Below are 15,360 nucleotides of genomic sequence, written 5' to 3'. Positions count from 1 at the left end.
GAGTTTTATTTTCACAGAAACACTTCGAAGGGGCCATATTATTTTTTTATCATCATTATTTATTTGTTTTTTTTTAATGGTAATTCTCTGGTCAAAATTCCGCATGATTATGTTTTACAGACCGCCTTCAGACTACTTTCTGACTGTCTCTTCAGGATGCACCATTTTGTGGGTGGTGTTATTTACGTACCTTCACTTAGGCTGCGTCTTCTCCCCGTTATCTATGTTGTAGTTTTATCGCTTCGATATAGTCTACTGACAGATATACAGTAAGTTATAAGCTGCTTTGTATTAGAAATCGCAACAGTGGAGGATGCATGTGCATGTACGAGCCAGTCAACCCCACAACAATTTCTACCATGTATGAATATTCCACTGACTTCACCGGTGTGAAAAATGTCCCAGGACAGAGCAAATTTCAAATGACTCGTTTGGAGGAAGTATGAAGGAAGGCAAGATTGTTTTGCAAATATCACCGCCATGCCTCCATGGTTTGATTAAAACACATTTGGGCAAATCCCAAATATACAACATCAGTTACCAATAGGTACGAAAAGTTAATTTTGCATAATAGGACCCCTTTAAAATATTAAATGTTAAATGTTTGCTTAGGAAAATAGACAGTATTTTTTTAACATGAAGATGATGTTAAAGGCGTTTGATAAACGCTGAGTAGTTAAATTCCTTTTTTTCTTGAGCATCTTTGCTCATGCAAAATAAAACACGATTATTATATATATAATAAATTGTATTAATCCTAAAGTGTATAGCTGTCAAATGATTTTTATTTTTTTTAATTGGAATACTTACTTTTGAATTTAGATTAATCCTGATCAACCGCAACTTATTACTTCCTTGCATATTTTAAATTAACTTAAAAAGACTGCAATATTTTGACACTAAGGTCATTTTATTGTAAAAAAAAAAATAATAATTTAGAAACATTTTTGGGGATTTTATTATAATGCATGTAATTTAACAGTTTTTTCAAATCAGGGTTTATTTAGGAGTGACATTTTTCAGCGAGCACGCCAGTCAGGTGTTTCTCACTAAACTTTAGACGTAAGCACCTTATAACAACCTTTCAGGTAACAATCCGTGGTTAAGGTAAAGGTGTACAGTCTCATAATCGTATGTGACTAATCTGTGTATATATACGATTAATGCAAAATGTCTTAGTTCACTTGTTATTTTTGACAGCCCTATAAATTAATTAACTACTGAAATGATTGTCATTCAAAACATTATCATTTGACAACACTTCTTTCAACTGTGCTTGGATCGGTCCTAGGTAAGTTGGATCTGTTCATCTTATAAGACATTAATGAGAATTTGTATTTTTATTGATATAAGTGTAATACAAGAAATTGTGCATATTATAATGTTAACTATGTTTTATTTTCAGAGAGATACCCCACATGTTCACCAAAACCTATGTGTCTTCATTTAAAGTAGCAGTAGAGTGGAAAAACAAGTTGACTTGATATGCTTATTTGTGTTTCATTGTATCCATTAAACCAATCCAATTGTAGTCCCAATCATCAAAGTATGTGAAAACACCATTTAAACAAAAATTGGAAAGAGATGTGCTGTTTATCATTCACAATTATTATGCAAGACAAGAAAACATATGCTTGGCTTTTTTTATGCATTCAAAATCATAAATAAATAGCTAAATAAATAATTAATTCAACGGATCGAGGGTCTTTTTTTGCGCTCATTATACGCTCTAAAAACATCCAGAAACGACCAACAATATTCCATTTACATGTCAAGACCTGAAATTAACCAAATTTGAGTGATATTGTTAATATAAGAGCCAATGCAGACAGACTATTTTAGCATACGCTGCTATCTAGCTAGGAACTTTTTTTTAACCCTTTTTAACCCTGAGAATGGCGATTGAATCTTCATCTAAACTGAATTATGTGAGCGTCCCGTCGGTCGACATCCCAGCGAGAGTGGAAATATTACAGTAAGTGTTTGTTTTATTCTGGTTTGTTATTCTTAGTTTGTATGTTTAGCACCTAGCAATTCTGCGGATGCTAGTGTCACAATGAAACATTCACCTATCACTCGGCTTCTAAAACTTATTACTCATCCTCTTTGTGTTCGGGCTCAAAAATATAAGGTTCTGGATCATATTGTTTCCAAAAGTAATAGTTGTTGGTTCTCATAAAGTCTGCTTTACTAGCATTGTTGTTGATAGGGAAAATATATTTGGTTCCTAGCGCAACGTCACACAATCACGTGATTGGCATCCTCATTATCACTCAAAATGGCTCGGGAATCGCCGTGAGATTGATACTATTTGCAAACTTTGGAAGTGTTTTGGTGATATAAATCAGAAATATATGATAATAGCTTCAATATAGAGGCAACAGTGGCCTTGTAGTTAGAGTGTCCGCCCTGAGATTGGTAGGTCGTAAGTTCCGAGTCATACCAAAGACTATAAAAATGGGACCCATTACCTCCCACTCAGCATCAAGGGTGGGAATTGGGGGTTTAATCACCACAATGATTCCTGAGCGTGGCCACCGCTGCTGCTCACTGCTCCCTTCACCTCCCAGGGGTTGGAACAAGGGGACGGGTCAAATGCAGAGGGTAATTTCACCACACCCAGTGTGTGTGTGATTATCAGTGGTACTTTAACTTTTAACTTTAACTTGTTTTTCCACTTTACTGGTACTTTAAGGCATGATATAAATGAATTCATTGATCATTGACGCTCCTGTTACATTTGTGATACCATCTTTTGGCAGTGGACGCGTATAAAATGCATACATTGTTCTTTTAGTGCATTGTTCTTCTGTTATTATTATACATTCCAGTGGTCTAGGTACTCACAACTCGAGTTATTTGTCCAAACATTTAATTAAAAGGAATTGTGTGAAGATTATATGAACAATACACATAGGCTGACTCTCATTGGGGTTCTACAGATGCTTAGAAACACACTTCATCCTGGCTGTATGCGCACCATTAAATCATTTGTGTTATGATCCAAGCGCTGTCAACAGTATGGTGATGGAGGGGGTCTCTTGAAAGGAGTGAACCTGGAAACATCCACTAGTGAGCACGTGCAGTCCCATACGGCACGCTTGCGTCTTCAAGGCTATCCACCGTGAGGAAGGTAAGAGTCGCCCTACATTAAAGTCCATGACTGTGAATCACTGTATGCGAAGTAAGTGGACTACATGTGCCAAAACACTAAAAGTCACTTTGCCCCTGTGTCATTTTAGTGATTCATTTCAGAATTGAAGAGCTATGTTAATTATTATGGTTTGCAACGGGAAAAACTTGCACTGCCTCATGCCAAAAAGCTGCTTAACAGTTCCTTACTTTATGCATTTTTTTTGTTTATTTTAAAATGCTTTTATAATTGTTTTTTTAGATGTTTTTTTTTCTTTTTGTACTGTATGTATAATTTTTTTGGACCCCACAACTGTAGTGATAGGCACCACAACCATGCAATTTACATGACTGTTACATTTACACATCTCTGATAAAGGATAGTCATAAGCGATACCAAACATTTTCTTACCGATATGACACCAAGTAAAATAAAGGTTTGGCAAATTGATAACATACTACCAATATAAATTCCAGACTTTCCGTATATTTAAGTACTTTATCCACATTTTTATACTATGCTATTACTTGTTTGCACTTTGTAATTTTGGCAAGACAGACAACATTTGCTACATTACAATAAACTGAAATTTTAGCACTACTGTAGAGCTGCAATGATTAATCAACTAATTTAATTGCAAAAATCTTTGATTTAAATTGTGTTATTAGTGCTATCGTGATGATTCATGTTGATGACACATTCTAGCTGTGTTGTCACGGCGCATGCGCAAGCCCGCATGTCATCTGCTGCAAGCGCAGCCGGCACCTCCGCTAAAAGCGCGCCGGGACACGCCCCTGCTCGCTCTTCCCGCATCGCGGCCACGCGCCTACACAGGTGCAGACAATCAGCAATCCCAAACCTAGGTCTGATGAGGGCAGACGGTCTAAAGACCAGCGGACCCGAAGATCCAGTGCCGGAACGTAGTTCACTCTCCGGAGTAAGCATCCCGTCTCTGGCTTCCCTCCGCGTACTTGCTCTCTCTCTCTCTCTGCTTTCCCTGTGCCCGTGTCTTATGTCCTCTGTGTTCCCCGCAGTGTTCCCTCGAGCTGTGTGCCTTGACTTCCCACCGGATTCTGGACTGCCTCCCTCGATCCTCGACCCCCGCTTGGACACGGACCCCGTCACCTGTCTCCAGCCCCCGACCACTCGCTTGCCCACGGACTGCCTTCTTGCCTTGCCCCTCTGGTCTGACGAAGGATTCATCAAACACGCACATACAACAACCCCTGGTAACATCCATCCATCCATTTCCTACCGCTTGTCCCTTTCGGGGTCACATTTACAGTTAATTCTACACATCGTCTTGCACCATTCACTTAGAGTAGCATGCACACTCCAGCACATCATCAGAATCAATAAACCTATTGAACTGATTCCCGCTGTGGTGTCGTCTCCTTCCGCCGCCGTACGTAACATGTGTCCCGCAAATGACCGCAACAAGCGAACAAACGCGTTTTTGACGCATTGTGGAATTCTACGTGCCTCCACAGTGCCAAACCACTTCAAGTCAGCATTCCTCCCCTCCATAGCAGTAAGTAAACTATGTTTCTTACAAGTAACATTATCACTGGAGAAGGACGAGGAATAGCTAAAAATGTTGCACTACATACCGTAGGAGGATATGCTAACCACTCTCATCAAGCGAGAGCTTGTGAATGTAAACAAAGGGGAGCGGGTCGATACAAATATCGACAATAGCGGTATCAAATATAGTATCAGTAGAAGTAGTATCAGAAGGTCGATACTACAGTGGTTATATTGGTATTGTTTTTATTATCAAGAAATATTTTGTCGCTTTTGTTAATGCTTACAAACTCGGGAATAAGTCACTGGATACAAGAGGACTTTAAGAGCAAAAAACTAATGATATAAATCAGAGCCAATTGTAGAAAATATGTTAACTATTTAATTGACATTATTACACCGCAATCCTATGTTTTTGTGTGATTACATTTGTGATTAAAAAAAAAATATATTTAATGATCCTAAAAATGTTAAGTATCAGTACCAGCACTTATGTTACCATTACTGCACCTGTGACTACACAACCCAAAACCAGTGAAGTTGGCACATTGTGTAAATCGTAAATAAAAACAGAATACAATGATTTGCACATCCTTTTCAACTTATATTCAATTGAATAGACTGCAAAGACAAGATATTTAATGTTCGAAATGAGAAACTTGTTGTTTTTTTTTGCAAATAATCATTCATTTAGAATTTAATGGCAGCAACGCATTGCAAACAAGTTGGCACAGACGCATTTTTACCACTGTGTTACATGGCCTTTCCTTTTAACAATACTCAGCAAACGTTTGGGAACTGAGCAGACCAATTTTTGCAGCTTTTCAGGTGAAAATATTTCCCATTCTTGCTTGATGTACAGCTTAAGTTGTTCAACAGTCCGGGATCTACGTTGTGGTATTTCGGGCTTCATATGGCGCCACACATTTTCAATGGGAGACAGGTCTGGACTACAGGCAGGCCAGTCTAGTACCCGCACTCTTTTACTATGAAGCCACGCTGTTGTAACACGTGCAGAATGTGGCTTGGCATTGTCTTGCTGAAATAAGCAGGGGCGTCCATGATAACGTTGCTTGGATGGCAACATATGTTGCTCCAAAACCTGTATGTACCTTTCAGCATTAATGGTGCCTTCACAGATGTGTAAGTTGCCCATGCCTTGGGCACTGATACACCCCCATACCATCACAGATCCTGGCTTTTGAACTTTGCACCTAGAACAGTCCTGGTGGTTATTTTCCTCTTTGTTCCGGAGGACACGACGTCCACAGTTTCCAAACACAATTTGAAATGTGGACTCGTCAGACCACAGAACACTTTTCCACTTTGCATCAGTCCATCTTAGATGAGCTCGGGCCCAGCAAAGCCGGCGGCGTTTCTGGGTGTTGTTGATAAATGGCTTTGGCTTTGCATAGTAGAGTTTTAACTTGCACTCACAGATGTAGCGATCAACTGTAGTTACTGACAGTGGTTTTCTGAAGTGATCCTGAGCCCATGTGGTGATATCCTTTACACACTAATGCCGCTTTTTGATGCAGTACCGCCTGAGGGATCGAAGGTCACAGGCATTCAATGTTGGTTTTCGGCCTTGCAATGATTTCTCCAGATTCCTTGCAATAGCTTGTTAAGAAATGTTGTTCTTAAACTGTTTTACAATTTGCTCATGCATTTGTTCACAAAGTGGTGACTCTCACCCCATCCTTGTTTGTGAATGACTGAGCATTTCATGGAAGCTGCTTTTATACCCAATCATGGCACCCACCTGTTCCCAATTAGCCTGTTCACCTGTGGGATGTTCCAAATAAGTGTTTGATGAGCATTCCTCAACTTTCTCAGTCTTTTTGCCAGTAGTGCCAGCTTTTTGGAAACATGTTGCAGGCATCAAATTCCAAATGAGCTAATATTTGCAAAAAATAACAAAGTTTTACAGTTTGAACGTTAGAGATCTTGTCTTTGCAGTGTATTCATTTGAATATAGGTTGAAAATGATTTTCAAATCATTGTATTCTGTTTTTATTTACGATTTACACAACGTGCCAACGTCACTGGTTTTGGGTTTTGGACTTGTCATTGGATCGATACACAAATGAGCCTTCAAAACTAATGTAAAGTATGCAAACAACAGAAGTATATGTGCTTACCACATTTTAACAGAAGTGTAGACAGAAACATGTTTCAACAGAAAGTAATCAACTACTAACGGTAAATGAGTAAACTAATAAAAGTTGGCATGCAATGTAACTTCGCTATGGATGTTGAAATAAACTTGAATATTATCACAACACATGAACAAAACATGTTTGACGTAGATTGACAGTGTCAAAACTTGGTCCTTGGTGTTTGCTTTTCCGGAAGGCAACGGAAAGTTGGCTCGGGCGAGACGGGAATGTGAGTACATATTTTATTTTTACAATAACAAAAGGAACAAACTAAAGGTGCGCACAATGGCGGAGAACAAACTATGAAACCAAAAAGATTATAGCACAAAGGCAATTAACTAAGAACACGAAACAAAACACTTACTGTGGCATGGGACTGTGAACATGGCTTGAAAAGATAAAGAGTGTGCAGAGCATAAATGCGATGTCGCCAGGCTGACCGACAGAAAAAGAAAAGCTTAAATAACACAGACATGATTAACGAAAACAGGTGCGTGACTCAAAACGTGAAACAGGTGCGTGACGTGACAGGTGAAAACTAATGGGTTGCTATGGAAACAAAACAAGGGAGTGAACAACCAGAAACTAAAGAGTCCAATAACTAAACTAAACAACACATGACTAAAACAAAACATGATTACACAGACATGACAGACTACTAGTAGCTTTTGATTGTAATTCGATTTCAAGACTAACTAAAAGCGGCGCTATTTTTCCACAGGAGACCACAACTTGGGCTAGGCTGATAAAACAACATCAATATATATCGCGATATGCACGTAATCGATATCAGTAAAAAATGTGTTCGATAAAACATTTGATGTACAATATATTTTTACTGGGGGGTCGGAAGAAACCGCAAAGAATACGAATGACAGGTAACAACCAAAGTGCAGGACTGCATGAATGAAATGAATAACAGAATATAACAAATGTGCTAGTTTAAATTCATATTTTGGTCCAATAATATTTAAATAATAATTACTGCATAACATAAATTCATTTCCATACGTAAATAGATAACAGATCAAATTAAATGTCACACAGACCACAGGACTTCCTGGCACTAAACCTGCCAAAAATGCTCTTCTCAAGTTTCTCTATGTTTACATGTTTACACTTTGCACTATGCTGTTACACTTTATAAAGCATTTCTGACATACTCCTTATTTTTCCACCTTCATTTAAAAAGGTTATTGTCAATTGTAAACTGTGATTTTAGAATGGTGTTAACATTGATTGTTTTAAGTGTTTTCCATGGTTGTGTTGATATTTAATTTCCTTTCTGCCTTGATAGATGAGGGTATTATAATCAGAGGAAGGTTACATTTGAAATAAATAATTGTGTGAATGCTTATATGGTTTTTTACACCAAAATGTGTCTATTTATTATTCAACAACTTCTTCTTCTTCTCCAGATTTTGGCGCGCTCTATCTACCCTTCCACATTTTTCATCCGATTTAAACCGTTCCAACTTCAAACTGTTCAGCCTATTCGGGAATCGCGGGCTTTCCCTTAACAAATTCCAAAAATTCACAGATTTCCCAGAATTCCAGGTTTTCTGGGACATTTTTCCCATTCAAAATTAATTGGCCATTTTTTAAACTACGACCATTTCCACATTTTTCAATTAATTCAAACCATTCCACCTTCAACACATTCCACCATTCTGGAAATTCAAAACTACCCTTTTTCCAAGTTCAAAAAAATTCCAGGATTTTCCATAATTCCTGGTTTTCCAGAGCCCTATTTCCACCCTTTTTTTTTGGCGACTACTCCTCCCACATTTTTCAACCCACTTCAACCGTTCCACCGTCAAAACATTCCTCTTAATCAGGACAAAAAACAAAGTTGTTTTTTTAACTGTAATATTCCCGGTTTTCCCGAAATTCCAGGAATTCCGTAATACCATTTCTCGACCGATTTGAAAAATTTAAGCACCAACCATTTCAACTCATTCAGACCATTCAAGTTTTCCCCGAAATTCCAAATTTTTTGGGAGATCCCCATTTAAATCAATGGGACATTTTTCAAAGTTCCACAATTCCCAAATTTTTCATCTGATTCAAACTGTTCCAACTTCAAAATATTCAGCCTGTTCAGGAATTGTGTGCTCTACTTCAACGATTCTACAAAAAATTCCCATATTTCCCATAATTCCTTTTTTTTCCCTTTTACCCATTCAAAATTAATTGGCCATTTTTCAGTCTTCCACAATTCCCACATTCTTCAACCCATTCAAACGATTCCACCTCTAACACCTTCTAATTTTCCAGAGGGAACTCTCCTGAAGGAATCAATAAAGTACTATCTATCTATCTAATACATTCCATCATTCTGGAAATTCAAACTACTCTTTTTCCAAGTTCTAAAAAATGTTAGATTTTCCCGAAATTCCCTAATACATTTACTACTTCAACATTTCTTGTCCGATTTAAACAATTCCAAAACCAACCAATTCAGCTCATTTATTAAATTCATGCTCCTAATTATTTTCAAAAAATTCCGCTCATCCCCAAATTCCCAAATTTCCAGGAAGTTCCCATTGAAATGAAGGGGACATTTTTCCAAGTTGCACAATTCCCATATTTTTCAACCTATTCAAACCATTTCAACATCAACACATTCCACTCATCCTGGACATTCAAAATAACATTCCAGGATTCCCATAATACCATTTCTCAATTCAACATGTTATTACTTCATTTCTCCACTGATTTGAAAAATGTCAACACCAACCATTTCAACTCATTCAGACCATTCAAGTTGTTTACCTTTTTTTTTTTTTTTAATCCCGCTTTTTCTGACATTTCCATGAAATTCCCGTTGAAATGAATGGGACATTTTTCAAAGTTCCACAATTCCCACATTTTTCAACTCATTCAAACTGTTCCAACTTCAAAATATTAAGCCTGTTCAGGAATAGTGTGCTCTACTTCAACAATTCTAAAAAAAATTCCAGGATTTCAGTTCAATCTCAGCATTGGAGCATTCACACACAATTCCTTCAGGAATTGCCTCATCTACTTTTTATCCTAGTCCATATATTTCATAGGCCATGAACATCAATCCATTCATCCATCCATTTTCTACCACTTATTCCCTTCAGGGTCGCGGGGTGCGCTGGAGCCTATCTCAGCTACAATTGGGCGGAAGGCAGAGTACACCCTGGACAAGTCGCCACCTCATCACAGGGCCAAACACAGATAGACAGACAACATTCACACTCACATTCACACACTAGGGCCAATTTAGCGTTGCCAATCAACCTATCCCCAGGTGCATGTCTTTTGAGGTGGGAGGAAGCTGGAGTACCCGGAGGGAACCCACGCAGTCACGGGGAAGACATGCAAACTCCACACAGAAAGATCCCGAGCCCGGGATTGAACTCAGAACTACTCAGGACCTTCGTATTGTGAGGCCTTCTCCAGATTTTGGCGCGCTCTACTTTCCATATTTTCCATCCGATTCAAACCGTTTCAACTACAAACTGTTCAGCCTATTCGGGAATTGCGAGCTTTCCCTTGACACATACCAAAAATTCCCACATTTCCCGGAATTTCAGGTTTTCCGGGACATTTTTCCCATACAAAATGAATTGGCCATTTTTAAAACTTCCACCATTTCCATATTTTTCAACCGATTCAAATCATTCCACTTTCAACACAGTCCACTCATCCTGGAAATTCAAACTATCATTTTTCCAAGTTCAAAAAAATTTCCAGGAATTCCCAAAATTCCCATTTTTTTCCAAACCCTTTTTGACCCTTTTTTCTGGCAACTACTCCTCTCACATTTTTCAACCCACTTCAACCGTTTTACTGTCAAAACATTCCTCTTAATCAGGACAAAAAATGCAGTTGTTTTTGAACTGGAAACATTCCTGGTTTTCCTGAAATTCCTGGAATTCCTTAATACCATTTCTCAATTAAAAACGTTACTACTTCAACATTTCTAGACCGATTTGAAAAAAGCCCAACACCAACCATTTCAACTCATGTAGAACAGTCGAGTCTTTTAACATTTTCCCAAAAAATTACCGCTTTGCCCGACATTTCCATGAAATTCACATTGAAATGAACGGGACATTTTTCAAAGTTCCACAATTCCCACATTTTTCATCCGATTATTAGTTCCCAATCCAAAATATTCAGCCTGTTCAAAATTGTATGCTCTCCTTCAACAATTTAACAAAAAATTCCCGTATTTCCAAGAATTCCCAGTTTTCAGGGACATTTTCCCCCATTCAAAATGAATTGTCCAGTTTTTAACCTATTAAAACCATTCTATCATCAACACATTCCACTCATCCTTGAAATTCAAACTACCGGTATCATTTTTCCAAGTTAAAAGAAATTCCAGAAATTCCCAGAGTTCCCTTTTTTCCCAAACCCTTTTTGGACCCTTTTTTCTGGCGACAACTCTTCCCACATTTTTCAACCCACTTCAATCGTTCCACTCTGAAAAACATTCCTCTTAATCAGGACAAAAACAAAGTTGTTTTTTGAACTGTAAATATTCCCGGTTTTCCCAAAATTCTTGGAATTTCTTAATACCATTTCTCAATTAAAAATGTTACTACTTCAACATTTCTCGACCGATTTGAAAAATTCCAACACCAAACATTCAGAACAGTCGAGTCTTTTAACATTTTCCAAAAAATTCCCTCTTTTCCCGACATTTCCATGAAATTCCCATTGAAATGAACGGGACATATTTCAAAGTTCCACAATTCCCACATTTTTCATCCGATTCAAATCGTTCCAAATCCAAAATATTCAGCCTGTTCAAAATTGTGTGCTCTCCTTCAACAATTTTTTTTTTTAATTCCCGGATTTCCAAGATAGAATTCCAGTTTTCAGGGACATTTTCCTCATTCAAAATTAATTGTCCAATTTTTATTTATTTCACAATTCGCACAGTTTTCAACCTATTAATACCATTCCAACATCAACATATTCCACTCATTGTGGAAATTCCAACTATCATGTTTCCAAGTTAAAAACAAAATTCCAGAAATTCCCAGAGTTCCCTTTTTTCCAAACCCTTTTTTGACCCTTTTTTCTGGAAACTATTCCTCCCACACTTTTCAACCCACTTCAACCCTTCCACCGTCAAAACATTCCTCTTAATCAGGACAAATAACAAAGTTGTTTTTTGACCTGGAAAAATTCCTGGTTTTCCCGAAATTCCTTAATACCATTTCTCAATTAAAAATGTTACTTCAACATTTCTCGACCGATTTGAAAAATTCCAACACCAACCATTTCAACTTATTCAGAACAGTCAAGTCTTTTAACATTTTCCAAAAAAATTCCCGAAGTTAATATTTCATATGATTTATGGCTTTATTATTTTGTAAAATGGACCGAACTCGCCACAAAATTAACTACAACAGGATTGATTTTTCAAAAATGATTCTAAAGATTGAAAGTTGCCATCAATCCCACGTGGGTGCTCGGCATTGTCCATGGGTGCTCGGGTCCCGAAGCACCCACGGGATAGGTGCCTATGCCTTCAACGATTTAAAAACATCCCTGGATTTCCCAAGAATTCCCAGTTTTCAGGGACATTTTCCCCCATTCAAAATTAATTGTGAAAATTTAAAAAAAAATGTAATTACACAATTCGTTCAAACCGTTTCACTCATCCAACTAACACTTTCCAAGTTTCAAACTAAATTCCGGTTTTCCTGGAAATTCTAACTCTTCAACATTCAAACCATTTCAACATTCCAACTATTCTTACATTCATATTACATTCTATTTCTATTTCAGTTCAACTTCAGCATTGGAGCATTCACACACAATTCCTTCAGGAATTGCCTCTTCTAGTTGTTCTTGAAATACAAAAAAAAAAAAGTACCGGTATACACATTTTAACTTATTTAAAAAAAAACTCTTATTGACAGCTTTCAATATTCCCGAAAAGTGATTATGCGCGCTGATTGGCTGCTTGATTTGATTTGTTCCCCCTCATCCAACTAACACTTTCCCAAGTTCCAAACCAAATTCCGGTTTTCCTTGATATTTAAACTCTTCAGCATTCAAATCATTCCAACATTCAAATTATTCTTACATTATTACTACATTCTGTCAGCATTTCAGTTCAACTTCAGCATTGGAGCATTTCACTTCTAGTTATTCTTCTTCTCCAGATTTTGGCGCGCTCTACCTTTCACATTTTTCATCCGATTGTTCCAACTTCAAACTGTTCAGCCTATTCGGGAATCGCGGGCTTTCCCTTGACAAATTCCAAAAATTCCCAGATTTCCCAGAATTTCAGGTTTTCCGGGACATTTTTCCCATTCAAAATGAATTGGCCATTTTTCAAACTTCCACCATTTCCACATTTTTCAACCGATTCAAACCATTCCACCTTCAACATATTCCACTCATCCTGGAAATTTGAACTATCATTTATCCTTTTTTTCCAAACGCTTTTTTGACCCTTTTTTCTGGCGACTACTCCTCCCACAGTGTTCAACCCACTTCAACAGTTTCACCGTCAAAACATTCCTTTTAATCAGGACAAAAAACAAAGTTGTTTTTTGAACTGTAAAAATTCCCGGTTTTCCCAAAATTCCTGGAATTCCTTAATACCATTTCTCAATTAAAAATGTTACTACTTCAACATTTCTCGACCGATTTGAAAAAAATCCAACACTAACCATTTCCACTCATTCAGAAAAGTCTTTCCCGACATTTCCATGAAATTCCCATTGAAATGAACGGGACATTTTTCAAAGTTCCACAATTCCCACATTTTTCATCCGATTCAAACCGTTCCACTGTCAAAACATTTCTCTCAATCAGGACAAAAAACTAAGTTGTTTATTGAACTGGAAAAATTCCCGTTTTTTCCTGTTTTTCCTGGAATTCCTAAAATACCATTTCTCAATTAAAAATGTTACAACTTCAACATTTCTCGACCGATTTGAAAAATTCCAACACCAACCATTCAGATCAGTCGAGTCTTTTAACATTTTCCATTAAAATTCCCGCTTTTCCCGACATTTCCATGAAATTCCCATTGAAATTCTAGGGAAATTTTTCAAAGTTCCACAATCCCCACATTTTTCATCCGATTCAAACCGTTCCAAATCCAAAATATTCAGCCTGTTCAAAATTGTGTGCTCTCCTTCAACCATAGGCACCATTTTACATTTCTGCCAGTGGGTGCTCGGTGTTATTAAAAAAAAAAAAAGATGTTCAGCGAAGTTAGTACCCCATATGATTTGTGGCTTTATTATTTTGTAAAATGGACCGAACTCGCCACAAAATTAACTACAACAGGATTGATTTTTCAAAAATTATTTTAAAGATTGAAAGTTGCCATCAATCCCACGTGGGTGCTCGGCATTGTCCGTGGGTGCTCGGGTCCCGAAGCACCCACGGGATCGGCGCCTATGCCTTCAACGATTTAAAAACATCCCTGGATTTCCCAAGAATTCCCAGTTTTCAGGGACATTTTCCCCCATTCAAAATTAATTGTGAAAATAAATTAAAAAAATAATTACACAATTCGCAGTTTTCAACCTATTCAAACCGTTTCACTCATCCAACTAACACTTTCCCAAGTTCCAAACCAAATTCCGGTTTTCCTTGATATTCAAACTCTTCAGCATTCAAACCATTCCAACATTCCAACTATTCTTACATTCATACTACATTCTATTTCTATTTCAGTTCAACTTCAGCATTGGAGCATTCACACACAATTCCTTCAGGAATTTCCTCTTCTAGTTGTTCTTGAAATACAAAAAAAAAAAAAAAAGTATACACATTTTAACTTATTTTAAAAAAAAACCTCTCATTGACAGCTTTCAATATTCCCGAAAAGTAATTCTGCGCGCTGATTGGCTGCTTGATTTGATTTGTTCCCCCCCCTTGCTACATACATAACGGTTCATATCCTCGGCTGACCGACATATTGTAAATCCCACTTGGCCACGAACAGGTGCACATGTTTAAAAAAGGTCCGAATCCACTGCAGCGTGTGCGCACAAGGTGGGGGAGAAAAAGGAGCTGTTCTGATCAGGCAAGCTTTAGGAGTTCAATCATAAATGTGCTCTGCGTTCACACCGACTGAGACATAACGGGAGAGAGTCCTTAAGTACTTACAGGAGCGGGGAAAGTTTCCTCTCAGGCGGTGCGGAATCAAAAAAGCAGCGAGACGAGCATAATCCACGCGAGATAACGATCGGTCCGACTCCGGTTCTGAGGACTTGGAAATAAAAGTCCGAGTGGGATTGCGAGCTCCTTATTAGTGTCGGTGGAAGTGGCCCTCCCACTCCTCCGTCGTCCGCACGGCAAACAAACACAACAAACTCACAAGTGGTCACACGTGCGCATCTGCGTCAATTCCCGCCCTTATTTTGCAACAACGCACGTGGTGGCAATGTTTGATGTCGCTTCTATGGACATGGATGAGGAAATACATGTTAAAATATTAACAGGTGATGTCAAATGTGATGAACATTTTTTAACATTATTAGAACATTCCTCTTATTATGTCAGTGCTTCTCAAATAGTTTTTGTTAC

At 37.8% G+C, this 15,360-nt stretch overlaps 1 protein-coding gene across 2 annotated transcripts in view; it reads right to left on the bottom strand.

Moving 5' to 3' along the window:
• LOC133605530 (uncharacterized) overlaps positions 1 to 15,106 on the bottom strand; it is a 345,893-nt gene extending 330,787 nt beyond the window's left edge. For both annotated transcript variants that reach the window (XM_061958830.1, XM_061958831.1), the window contains exon 1: positions 14,941 to 15,106. The gene's annotated coding sequence lies outside the window, so the exon portion shown is untranslated. The remainder of the gene's footprint in view (positions 1 to 14,940) is intronic.
• Positions 15,107 to 15,360: the final 254 nt, after the last annotated feature.

Source organism: Nerophis lumbriciformis, linkage group LG02, assembly GCF_033978685.3.
Source record: "Nerophis lumbriciformis linkage group LG02, RoL_Nlum_v2.1, whole genome shotgun sequence".
Classification (NCBI taxonomy): Eukaryota; Metazoa; Chordata; class Actinopteri; order Syngnathiformes; family Syngnathidae; genus Nerophis; species Nerophis lumbriciformis.
The sequence above is the reverse complement of the archived record's forward strand: the minus strand, read 5'-3'. Positions and strand labels throughout refer to the sequence as shown.